Below are 13,720 nucleotides of genomic sequence, written 5' to 3'. Positions count from 1 at the left end.
GCCTCTGTTGGTAGGCGGGCGCCTGTGTTTGGCAGCGGAGCGGCCACCAGTGTGTGAATGTGTGAGTGAATGTGTGTGTGACTGGGTGGATGGGTCTGTGACTGTAAAGCGCTTTGTCCTTGTAGGAAGAAAGGAGCTATATAAGTATACGCCATTTACCATTTACCAAATGACCCTCATCTACATAGGAGGCAAACATCTAACAAAAGGGCTCCATCTGGTTGGTCAAATGCATAAAGGGATTTATTTGATTCATTAAATACTTCAAGCTGCTATAGGATTGTTTGAGCACATTTAAAGTAACAATCACAATTTTCGTCGACTTTTGCAATATGCGTCTTGTACAACTTGATATCGAGATAAAGATACATTTTGCGATTTGTTGTGCAGCCCCTAATTTCTACCATCAGTTGTTCCAGTTTATTTTAAAGCAGGTTGATAAAAACATGAAAGTGTTTTGTTCATAAAAACATCACAACTAATAGGATCCATTTTTTAATTTTATTGAGCATTTCCCAAACTTTTATGGTGAAACCCAAACCTTTGACAAAACTCCACATGGGGAGGAAAATGCCTTTTCACGTCTCTCAGTGCTTTCCTCTCTGCTTCTGAGACATTGAGGTCATTAGGCATCTCTGCGGGTCTTTTTTTTGCCTGTTGTGCACCTCTCCTCCACTAGTTTCTGAGAAAGTTAGCGTGGGTGTAAAGGCTTCAGAAGACTTGTTTAAAAAGAGGCTCCACCTCTTGTCGTCGGCCCCAGAATCGTGGGTTTCCTTCTGTTGCTCTGTTGCTGTTAGAGACGAGACATGTCACGTCAAAATCACACACACAGAAAGCTGAACAACAGCTGAATATTTGAACTTTCCCATAATGGTGCACTGACGGTTGTCTTCAGAACACATTGCTGATACTCACAAAGCATTAAAAATGCAACAAAGTTGTAAACCACAACAAAAGATAGCTAGTAATTGAGAGGAAGCATGGGGGAACAAGGAGTTAGAATGAGAGGTGCACAGAGCTCGTGGGCGGCATCACAGCTGTGTATGTGTGTGTGTTCTCTCATGTCAGCGTGTGTGGTAATGGCATTACAGCTCCTCTGGCCTCATGTGAATTCCATTTGCAACAGAGGTCTGCTTCCGAGTTGGACTGCAGCCCAAGAAACTTAAAAAAACAAAAACAACCAAACACAGAAGTGCAGATGCACAAAAACAGGGGATAAAACAGGACAAGTCCCTTTCTTTCACATCACTTCTCAATCACTCCTAAGCAAATTGTTCCATTTCTACAAACTTCCATTTGTAGAAGATACATTTAGCAAAGATTTAATTCAGACGTGATATTGGTATAACCTGTCTGTTAAGCAGCATTTGATTTAGAAAAAATAAAGAAACTTAAATACTCACTCCAATGAAAATTGTGTTTTTGGTGTTTTTAACATGCTCTTGTAGCATTTTGTCATGATAGAAGGCATGCATGTAGGAAATTAAGCACAAAACTGGATATCTGGGTTTTTTTTTTTATTTAAATTGCTGTGAATCAGGAGCATGTGCCATTTGAAAAAGGGCTTATTTGAAAGCCACGAAGCTTCCTTCTCCACTCCATTCTAGTGCATCCACTTGCAGACGACTAGACCCACTCGCGTCTTCCTTTTCCTTACTCAAGCTGGCACTGGCTCAAAAGTGTACAGCTGAATAACTCCAATATTGTTTGCCATTTTTTTTGAACTGCTAATATTAGGTTGGGGTTTAGAGGGGCTGGAAGCTAGCAGGAGGGATTGTAAAAAAATGGATGATGGGAAGGGTGGCAGGCTTACTATGCATTAACGGTCCCGCACTCAACTTAGAGGGGATTTTCTGAATTCCTTTTCATTAAAAGACCACTGGGAAGACTTTTAAAATAGATCAAAAGATTATCAGAGTGGGACTTTAGGCTAAACTATCTCTGAGTTTAACTTTTTTAACCAGGGTATTACCATGGTAAGGGGGAATCTTAAAGGACATTACAAAAATTATAAGTTAATCTCTGTTTAGCCATAAATTCTCAGAAACATATTTAGATAACAAAAGGGCCTATTTTTTCTTTTGCACTAATGAACAGAGACATGTCTGTCTGTCTTGTGTATGACTAAGTGTTTTTTATGCGCTCTGTGGTATAGGTGCTGATCCCACAAATCATGTGTTTAAACACACACACACACCCACAAAGAGCTGTTCCTTTTTTCTTTTTAAGTAGACTGACACACTGGCATTTTCTTTATGACACAATGGACATAAAGATGTGTTCTTCTCAAGGAGAACTGTAATCTACATCATCTATTATTCAGGTGAAATGAACCATAGCAACCAACTAAATATGGTCCTCTCATTTCTCTTTCAGGCTGACTAAGGCAGCAGATCCGCTGTGTCCTGAAGTTATTCCATTATGTGCTCAATATTCAGCTTTACCAGCTCTGCAAGTGTGTGCTTCATTACCTCTACCAACAGCAGACCTTGTCAATCTGTCTATGAATCTTTTCTTCTTCTGAGAAACAGAGCAGAGCCCTGATATCCTTAATTGACAAGCACACCCTGTCCAAAGACATGGTGATCTTCACATTTAACTGCACCTGAAATAGGGAGTGAGGGAAGAAAGGGAAGGGAGATGGGGTATGTATCCATCCATCCATCCATCCTCTATCACTTATTTGAAGCCAGGTTGTGGGGGGCAGCAGTCAAAATTGTACTGATTTGTCTTTTCCTGGCCACTTCCTCCAGCTCCCAGGACAACATCTGGGCCCCACCCAGGGGACTCCACCAGATGGGCCTTACCCAAAAGACCTCCACAAGGAGGTGTTTAGGAGGTACCTGAAACTGCAACTCTGTGAATTACTCCGTTAACATAGTGGAGGGGTTTGAGAGCCAGAAGGGTTAAGAGCTAAGATGTTCAAGGGTACTGCCCCTAGAATGGTCTCCCATGGTTGACAGGTCCAAGGCGATGAGTCAAAGAGTGTTTTAAAGTCCCCATATGAGTCAGCAAGAGATTGGTCTAGTTAAGTCGCCCATCACTGGGGCCAACACAGAATACCTCAACCAACTGAAAATAATATATCTGGAAAAAAAATAATATCTGAAAAAGCAAATATGTGTAAGACGTAAATGTTATCATTTAGCATCAATTTCTATAATTACATCAGAAATGAATAGTGCAGTGGTACAAACAATGCTCAAAAACAGATTTTAAACTGTTTAATGACCGTAATCACTTATTTTCACATAACATATTTAACGCAGCAGAAACAGAAAAACCTTCATGAAATGTTTTTTTTAACTGATCTGCATCCAAAAGAAAAGGAATGAAAGTCCAAATCTAAGTACTTTTCTGTTGCCTCTTTAAGTAAAAAGGGAAATAAGATGCAAGACAAGAAAAAACTAAGTGGAGCAGAAGAAATAACTTTGGTTAAAGCAAGATGGAGAAGTGTTGAGAAAACAGATGAGGGTTAAAGAAAGAAGGGTTTTAAAAAGAAGAAAGGAGACAAAGAACACAAGGAGAGTCAAGGCTTTTAAGTGGTTCTTGTTAACAAAGCTAATGGACTCTTATTCATCGCCTCCATCCTTCACTCACATGCCCTCTTTACACGCTCTGTCGCTTCTCACTAACATCTGGAGATTGTTGGTGAGAAAGATGGCAAAAAAGGTCAAAACCCCTCATTAAAATCAGACGGACTCAGTTTTACTTCTCCATTCAGTTTGGGTTTGTTTTCCACCAAAAGTGTGTTTGTTTCTGGAGACTGACAACTCTGAATAAAAGGATGGCAGAAGAAAAGAATATATGTGAAATTTGATTAGTTGTCCTTTGATCTGCAATCTCCACGCCTTTAGAAGAGGTGGTTCATTAAAAAAAAAAAGATATAATCATTGACAAGTCTCATCTTGCTACAGTAACATTCAGACACAAACATGCATACCATAGACACATTGTAGTTGACTATTATTCAAATAATTAAATAAATAACTTTGTCAAAGAAGATCTTGTTGATAAACAATGCATTCATTCTCATTTTTTGGCTAAAAATGGAGTAAGTTTTTGAAAATGTCTGCAAAAACTAAAGAACAAAGAAGTATTTCTGCAGTCTGTCTGATTCTAGATCAACATTGTGAATTTTTTTCACACATCCAACTTACTTAAAGACCCACTCTGATCATCTTTTGTGCCATTTTAACAATAATCTTTGTTTTCTATCGTTTCTGCACAGCGGCAGCAGTTCTGCAGAAATTGCCTTTGAGTTGTGAGAAAAATCCCATATTTTTGTAGGGCTGGGTTTTAATGCCCTACATACATACATACTGATTAAAATGGTTAGCATCACAAGTTCACAAATGTGATGAGTAATTCAGCACACTTTGGTAAAATATCAGTTTGTTTACAAAAAAACAACAACACGGTAATTCCAAGACTATTTGAATTATGGCTAACTGTTTTCACAAATCTATACGGGCCAAAAGAGGGACTTTCTTTAACAAAAATATAAACCAAGAAAATATTAACAAACAACAAAAGCTAATCAAAAAAATTGATCCGAAATGTGGATTTATTTTTTAAACCACCCCTACTTTTAATAGACATTCAGTAGGTGATACCACAACGTCTAAATCATTTCGTCGTAATAATGTTATCCCAATGTTTGATGAATTAAGTTTTTAAAAGATAATGGATCTCAAGGCAAAGATTAAAAAAAACTTCAATCCTTCAATTCTCAGTTTATTCCCCTGTTTTGATTTTTTATTTTCAATCAGCAAGGGGGATAATTTAGTTTCCCTTTAAATGCTCCCACACAAACATTCTTTGAGGCTCAAAAAGCACCCCCCTCAGGTGTGACTAAAATGTGTGTTCATTGTAACATTTCTTCGACATTTCTTTTTTGATGTCAGTAAAACACATGGCAACAAAAAAATCCAAGAGAAGGATTAAACCTGCGACAGGAGAACATGTGTGTGGAGGCTAAAAAAGATGTTGGTGCATCTAACCTACTTTCTGTCTTCTGACAGAGCGAGCCAGCATCTCTCTACAGCTCAGGCACACTAAATAATTCACACACAGACACAGACAGAAACACATTTGGTTTCTTGAACTCAGCAGTAAAAACTGATTGGCAGAACATAAGCTCTTCCTGCAGAGGCGGAGGAGAAAAAGGTTTTTGAGTGTGTGGCCAGGAAGTAGGGGTTGCCAAGTGCTGGTGGCAGTTAGGCTTTAGAGGCGGTCACCTTCCATGCAGACGCATACACCCACACCAGCTTAAATAGGTCACCCCTACAATGCTCTCAGAAAAATCCATCTCTGGTGCTGCGAGCATGTGGGGAAAAGATGCTGTGTAACAGCGCAGAGACTAAAAGGCTCTGAATGGCTCTGGGTGAGTCTGCTGCTCTGCTTCCTTCACTCAATAAGCACCACTGCTTTTTTTCTTTGCATTTCCGTCTTTGTGTTCAACATCATCAATAAAAGTAAAAATAAAAAAAACAAACAAAGAGTCATATTTAGTTCTAGGAAAACAAGACTGTGATCAATGGTGCGCTGTCAACTTGACTGCTTGTGGAAAATTAGAGAAGCAGAAACATGTCATTGTTTGCTGAGTGCTCCAACAAAGTTAAAAGTTCAATCTATTGACTGACAGTCTGTCCTTCAGACACTATAGGTTCATAAATGACTAATATGACTTTACAGAATGTTGCCATAATTGAACTTTATCTGTAAAGGTCTATGAACTCCCACTTTAGCTGCAGTGTTCTAGCCACATTTACAGTCAGGTTATTCATAGGGGTGTAATAAATATTCAACTTCATTGATGAATCAATTTCTATTCCTACGATCCAACCAGATCGAGCCGTCTGAGGCTGAACTTCAGGAAACTAAACTGTGAATGGATTTGACATGCATTCTTGTTTGCTAGTTTGTACACATCTATATTTTACACTTGATTATCTAGCAAGAAATACAAGGAATCTGGAAAACTTCACCTGCATTTTTCGGTACCCAGTTATAGGGTACAGGGATACCATCGTCCATTGTGATGGCTGACTGACATCACGATGGAGAAACACCATTGTGATGCCACGCCCCCGCCACGCTGCGAGTCGACATCATAAGTCGCGGTTACAAGAGCAAAATATCTTGATCGGATCAATGGTCGGATTAGAATTCAACCTTCGCACATGCGCAGTAGTGTTTGAGATACCGGAAGAGGAAATGAGTTCCGCTAAGAGGCTACATACATAGATATCTGGCAGCTCCGTAATATCCTAGACGATCTTCTAAACGTGCTTTTATTGATGTTACGGTTATTATGAAGCGCCTGTTCGCTCATCATTTTAACTTTAATCTGTGTGGTCAGTGCTTTTTCTGTTGAACAACGGAGCACACATGTAACAAAGCATCCTCCATTCCCCTAAAACACAAAGTACGGCTGCTCTACTCAGAGACACGGTCGCTAGGTCCGCTGGTCCGGTGAACGAGCGGACTACTTCTTTTCTATTTTGTTTATTTATTTTTTTGTTAAAGTAACTTCCCTCAGTTTATACTCGATCATCGCGGATGAGTCATTAGTTGGGAAATAAAATAAATGAAGTAATAAAGTAAAATAACGAATAATAATTATATAATAATGCAAACAATTTTTTTTTTATTATTTTATCAATCATACTCCGCCATGCCATGTCTCCTATACAGTCCAGAGTGGGTCCAGCTGTCCAAATCTACGTACCCGGTAAATAAAAAGCAGATTTCTGTTTTCATTTTATAATACTGTACATATTTTTCTAAGTAAGTTTTAATTTTGAGAAGTTACACAAGAGAGAAAAGTGTGAAAATGTTGATCTCTTTCTGAGAAAAGTGTATAAAACGTCCCTAGTGAGGGGTTTTACAGCCTTAAAACATTTGCAGTAATTGTAAAACACAAAGATGACTACTTCGCAGACCCTACTCATCGTGGGTTATTTTTAGAAAATAACTCAACCCACTTTTGATAAAGCATCGGTCGATTGTTTTTCATTAATTGTAGACTTGAGGGGGAAAAAAGAAAAACAGTGAAAAAGAAAAATATTCCACAACCGTTTTCATGATCTGCGTATAAAAGCCAATACTCCTGTCTGGTCCTGTTGCTGAAAATACTAAAGAAACTAAATCCAAAAATATATGAAGCCATAAAGCTGCTCTTGTGACTCCACAACAATCGAAAAGAACCATAGAACTACTATTCTGAACAGAATCATTTGTCAAACATTCACAAGTTTAACTAATTTGCTGACTTAACCACCAACATTTTGGAACAGCCAATCAAAGAGCAGAAACAGCAAAGCTTATAAATACCAAACGCACCAAACTGCAGCATGGCCAACTGCATCAGGTTCAAAGAGGAAATCTACTGGTTGATCTGCAGATGAGACAAAAATATCAAATATATCTGTCACTCACCAATTCAAGTGCCACATCCAGGCCAAAATGTGCATACATACAGCATGAAAACTAATATGATTTACTAGATACCAGCTAAATGTTGTTTTATTGGTAGACACTGGGATACAGAAGGCTAAAGGGGGCAAGAGAAGCAGTCCATTTACTTCCTTTGGTAAAACAAGCCAAAAAAATAAAATAAAAATCACCAAATTTATACACCAAAATGATTAAAAAATGTTTGCTATAATTAAAAAAAGCCCTGTGGAATAATTTGCAATTAAATGACCTTAAAAGGCTCAACATCTTTAAGCAAAACTAGTTTTTATTTAATTATATATTAACATACTTGAGCTTCATTCAAAATCAAAATGCATTTTTAAATGAGAGGTCCTCAACAGAGACCCTTAACAAAACAGCTCTGTATTCAGAACCAAAGGAAAGGGGGAAAAAGCATTTCTTCCAATGACACCATATCAGTTATTCAGTCTAACTCATCTGGGGCTTTGATAGTATCAGGTCCCGCCCTGACCACTTGCATGAATCATACGCCCAAACTTAAAGAATAACGCCTCCTCATTAACACACAAGATCCTTCCAAAGATAACTTTCAAAGAGTCATTTTTATTATCGTCCAAACCGTTATACAAACATACATAAATACTTCTCCTAGTGAGGTGAATTATTTTTAATGACTGCTGACAATATAGGTTAGTAGGGCAATGACAGCAGGAATAGGCATAAACATTTGCAAAAAATAGAAGAAAGAAAAAACCCTCTAATTTATTGGCATGAAGGACAGTATGATTTCCTTTTATAAACCACCAGGTTTCCTTTCTGTCACTTTTGTTTCCTGTTTACCCGCCACTCTTGTTTTTGGAAGACACACTGGCATTAAAATGCATTTAAAGAAGAGAAAAAGCATGAAGGGTCTGTGAGAAAATGTTAAACCACCAAAAATCTTGTGCGCAGTCATAGACTGGTCACAGGAAGCACCTGTCCTATTTGCATTTCAGCCAACAATGTTAAACCTTCATCACTTCAGGGTGCCCACTTCCTTTAGGTTTTGTCAGCTTTGCATGGTACAGTATACTGTTTTCTGGGACAGTCAACACTGAATAGTTAGTCATGCTGCTTCCTCAGGCTAATGGTTCACTGATTGTTCCTTCTTACTGCCAAGAGACAAACTAAAACAAGAAAATAAAAGGAAAATGGAAACAGACGAAAAAGACAGAATATTAGATTAAATAGCAGGTTTAAAAAGAAATAACAGAAATCCCAAAAGACAGAAAGCATTAACTAGAATAATCGTAAACATGTTTTGTTTTTTAGATTTATTTTTTCTTAAAATTAAGCTCACAAAACCAGATAAACTTTTAGAAAATAATTGGAAAACATGTATTCATGAGGTCCTAAGTGGTGTCTTCTAATAAACCAATATAAAGAAAAACATAAAAATTATTCTTTTTTTAATCATAAATTTCCCAAATTGGTCAAGTCTTGTAGAGCCGGACATTGAACCCCCAGCAGCGTCAGCTCTGCAGCTGACCACCACGTGACTTGAGTGAAAAACAGTATTACATCAAAGCATGACTTCGCTTTAGTTTTTTCCTTCATTTTATTTCTATAAAACAAGTCACGCTTGAATCAAAAAATGCAATTTTCATCTGAAAAAAAATTACGATTAATTGCTCCTGCAACACAAAATAATAGAGAACGCATTTTATAGTAACAGGAGAAAAATAATTCTTTAACTGACATTAGCAAGCTGGTAATTTCCCATTCTGGATCCAAGCTGCAGCAGGAAGCAGATGTGGACAAACCTCATATAATCCTAAAAGGCCTGGGGTCATTTTGGGTTTAGATTCCCTGTACATGTAATGCTTCTCTACTCAGATTAATACCCCGTACCAAAAGACTGCAACTATTTGTGTCTGTCACATAGCAAGCTTGTACACAACAAGCTTCATGGAGGTTAATTCATCTTTAAATTCCCCCTTTGTTTGTGTGAAGATGATTTACTGTGTGCAAATCACCACAAGATGACTCTTGTAATTTGATTTCTCCCCTCGTGATTTGCACACAGAGTCACAGTATCACTTTTTATCTTAATTATTAAAGCTGCTCTGTCATGTTGGTGGGTTAGCTTCCTTTATACATCCTGGTAAGATGAACAACTGCTGAGAAGAAATGTGTTACATCTTAAAAAAGAGGTGGAGGGGGGGTGAAGAAGGGTTATAACACCAGAGAATACTTCTAACCGACGTCTCAGTTCGTGTTGTAGTAATACGAGGCGGGCTTACAGTAGTTGCCACACACTTTAAGGAACAGCAGCTGAGCCCTGCAGTGTACCCCACTGTGCACCACGCACAAAAACAAGTTCATAAAAACACAGATGGACAAACGGAATGGGATCCTCATTTTTGGTGGGAAAGAGTAGAGCAGACTCTTTAAAAAATAGATACATAACTGCAAGCTGTCCGGATATTTGATTTTATTTTTATTAAAAATATGGTTAAAACATGTGTAGGAATATAGAAACAAATCAGAAGTTTATTCCCATCCACAGACTCTAGTCAGGGTGTCGGGATTTTCAGAGAAGGTTCTATATGATCTATAAATTACAAACATTCCCCCACAACCACACTAACCTTAACCTAGGTTCACACCGCCCTCCGAAATGTCCATTCAAGCGGCCACTTCCAGTGAAAAGTCAATGTAAATGAGCATATGTGCAGGTTTTTGGATGCCGCCTTCAATACTCTCGTGTTTATGCGTCGCTATGCAGATTTCTAACACCGTTTTCGGGTTCTACGTACAAAACGGGTGTCCATTGAATGGATGATGAAAGTTAAATTAGGTCGAACTTTGACTAATCAGGGACTCTGGTTTGGTAGTGGCGTATGGATGGCATCCCTTTCAACTCACTGAAGTGTCAACCGTTTGAAAATTGATCACGGAGGAGAAATTAATAATTGCGGTTTGTGCCCGGCGTGTATTATGTGACTCCAAGTCTTTCATATATCGGAATGGAGCTGTGAAAGACTAAAGCCTGGTGCAAGATTCCTTAGCTCTATTGGGTAGCAGCAGTCCGGTGTGATAACCATGTGCTAAACAAGCATTCAAGGCTGTCACATGCCCGGTGTGAAGGTAGCATTAGAGTTGTGCGTTTACACTTTTTTATACAACAAATATCTATTAAAAGTGAATGCAAGTCTTCGTTTCACATTCCACCACGTACAAGCACAGATTCACCTGGAACCAAACAGCAAGAGTAAAGAGCCTTGCTCAATGGCACTCGAGGGGGGTAATGGTGTGGGGCATCTGTACCAACCTAGTTTGATCTTGCTTGTCCAGGGACTTCAACAAACAACCCTTTTCTAACACCCACACTGGAGCATGCACTCTGTAAACAGGCAAAGCTGTGTCTACCTTTTTACACTAAGATTTAAATGGTTATGACTGCATTTTCATGATTGTGGCATGTAATAAAAACACAGGTTTGACTGTATATGAGAACTGGACTGAGTGGCCCCTCTCCCCTGGTCTTCCAAATAGAAGGTACGAGAGCCAGAATCCCATAGACATGTCTTGAGAAATAAACAGCTAATAGCCATTCTATTTGTCAGAAAAGCCATTTTTGCCCTGCTAACTTTTTTATCATGTTCTTGCTAATCCTAATTGTTTTGTGATATTTTGTAGTGAAAGTTATTCCAGTTATAAACTGAGCAACCAAATGCTTCAATAGAAGTATGTGGTGTTGTGTGGAACGATGAAAATGTTTGACAGATTCTCTCAAGCCCCCTCTTAAGTGGAACGGGTGTGGACTTCCACAGAAACATTGGACGGACCAACTCAGACCCTTCACTGTTTACTGAAATCATCTGGCTTCAAAATGGTGGCATCCTTTTTGTGAAAAATAATGGCAACAGAATTGACCAGAAGCAAGCCATTTTCTATGGGTGATATCACAATTCTAGGTCCAGTTCTTTACATAGAGTCTGTCACATTATAACATTTAAAGTCTCAAAACAATCCAACTAAACATTTTCTTTAACTTTTTCTAGCTTAATCTGCTGCCAAACCTCATAAGTACATTGACCTTTAAAATCTGCTAAGTCTCAAGCAACTATCCTTGTACGACATTATTTTATCATAAATGTTGCTGATGGTACAGCTAAAGACCTCAATATATTTTCAAATACAACGCATACAAATTGACCAACTTAACAAAATAACATGGAGCCTTCAATTACAACAATCAGTAAAATTTAACTTGCTTGAAAACAACCAACACAGATCACAGACCTAGAAACGTTCAGTTACAAATGCAGAGAATTTGGTCTTTTGTGGCACATACAACATTTGCTTCTTTTAAACATCTAAAAACATTAAATGGCTTTGGAGTTTTTATTAATTTGTTTTCCCTAAATTAAAATGTATGAATGTATATTTTTTATTTGCTTATATTTTTTATATTTGGCTTTGAAGTAAATTTTTCTTTTTAATTTTTGTTTATACCATGACGTCTTAATCTACTTTACTGTCACCTGGTGACTAATATAGCTTTATCAGCTCTATTTTTGCCCTTTTTCCTCCATCAAGAAACAATAACCAACATCTTTGTCTCAACGTGTATCCATGAACGTGCCATCAGTGCAAAACTGTCCATGTTTATTAACACATGCACTAATAGCTGGGTGGAAAAGTTGCAGCTTGACTGGACCAGCTGATAAGCTCTCTTGTGAAACAAGTATGATTTTCAAGGTTTGGTTTTGCAGAAGCAGCATCCATCCAGATGTAGCAATTTTGCGGGAGCTGTGTCATGGGAGAGACTTACCGATACACAAACTGCTTTTTACACAATTAAAAGTTTCTGAAATAAACCACAACATTTTAAAGTTGGTTTAAAAATGTTTCCATGGAATTAAAACTTGAATTATGTTAACTTCAACCTTAATTTTGTGGGTGAATTCACAGACTAAATTTGTTTTTTGGAGTTTTCTTCTTATCTCTAATACAAAATAGAAGAAATTCACTAAAAGTATAACAATGATCTAAAATTTAACAATTAAAAAAAAAAAAAATCCTGTTTCCTCTGTCCTCACCCTTAGGTATTTTCTATGTAATTTATTTCTTTCCGAACACCACAGAAATAGAAACCTCCCTGCAAAAAGACAACTCCAGCAATTAAATGGGTTATACGGTCGCATATAGGAACAGACTTGACAAGACAATAACTTAACTCCACAGGACACTTCTTAGATTTCAACACTGGATTATAAAAAAACATCTAAAGCAATTCTGCTCCATCAAATTGCTTAAAACGGCTGCTGAACAAAGTGTATAATCTTGACTCTTTGCCCTAACGCAACCTGCAATTATGTCTATATAACACGTTCTATATATAAACAACAATAGGCGGTTAGAGTACAGTTATGTCAGGGCGCTCTGGTGAGGCACTGTTCAGAAAAGCCCACCCTATATACATGAAAACGTTTAGGCTTCACCAATTGGTAAAGAATGGATCCTCACATGCTTCATGTGTTAGCTTCCAAAGCAGTGAAACAGGCAGTAACAATATGGAAGTTGTGAGGCAGCATGAGGATAAGCATGAAATGTGTGTCACAGTAGAAGTTTATTACTGTACATATTTTACAACCAAAATACACTAAAAGTCTCTGCAAGGTGGAAGAACAAAATTAAAAACATAATCAAATTATAGCTCTTTTTTTTTAAAACACTTTCTTCCATAACTTCCTGAATGTCTTGCACAGACAGTTCAGTCTGCTTTGCGCAACACCTATCAGCCCCTTGTTTACAGAATCCTCAAAGCACAGACCAACTAATGAACGCAACAGCAACAAAACAAGACTAAGATAGCATTTTTATATTTTTTAATTTTTTATTTATTTAATTATGGTTCTGTCTTCCTTAAAGCAGTGATTCAAAGTGTGAGATTTGTTGACAAAGCTCCACTTTTAAAGCCAGGACAAAATGTTTTGTAATAGGCCAAGAAAGAATGTTGCAAGCTACAGCAAGCTGCTTGCATGAAGCATGGAAGTAAGGTGTGTGCGTGTGTGTGTGCGTTTCTGCAAGTGTAGACAGAGGGGGCAAAAGTTAGCTGATGCTGATTAACCTCTTTCTTGGAGACAACAAACTCAATATTTAAACAAAACGTAAAAGAGTAACAGCATCTTCTATCTATAGTTGGAACAATGCAATGACGGATATATTGAAATAATTGGTCATAGAAGAGTTTCTCGACTTATTTTAGCCTAAACTTTGCCCTAAAAGG

General features: G+C 37.8%; 1 protein-coding gene across 2 annotated transcripts in view; it reads right to left on the bottom strand.

Moving 5' to 3' along the window:
• The window catches only part of LOC101171047 (tyrosine-protein phosphatase non-receptor type 12), a 40,535-nt gene that overhangs the window by 25,299 nt on the left and 1,516 nt on the right, over positions 1-13,720 (bottom strand). The window lies entirely within an intron of this gene.

This window comes from Oryzias latipes, chromosome 23 (genome assembly GCF_002234675.1).
Source record: "Oryzias latipes chromosome 23, ASM223467v1".
In the NCBI taxonomy this organism is placed as follows: domain Eukaryota; kingdom Metazoa; phylum Chordata; class Actinopteri; order Beloniformes; family Adrianichthyidae; genus Oryzias; species Oryzias latipes.
This window is presented reverse-complemented; position numbering and strand designations above follow the sequence as displayed.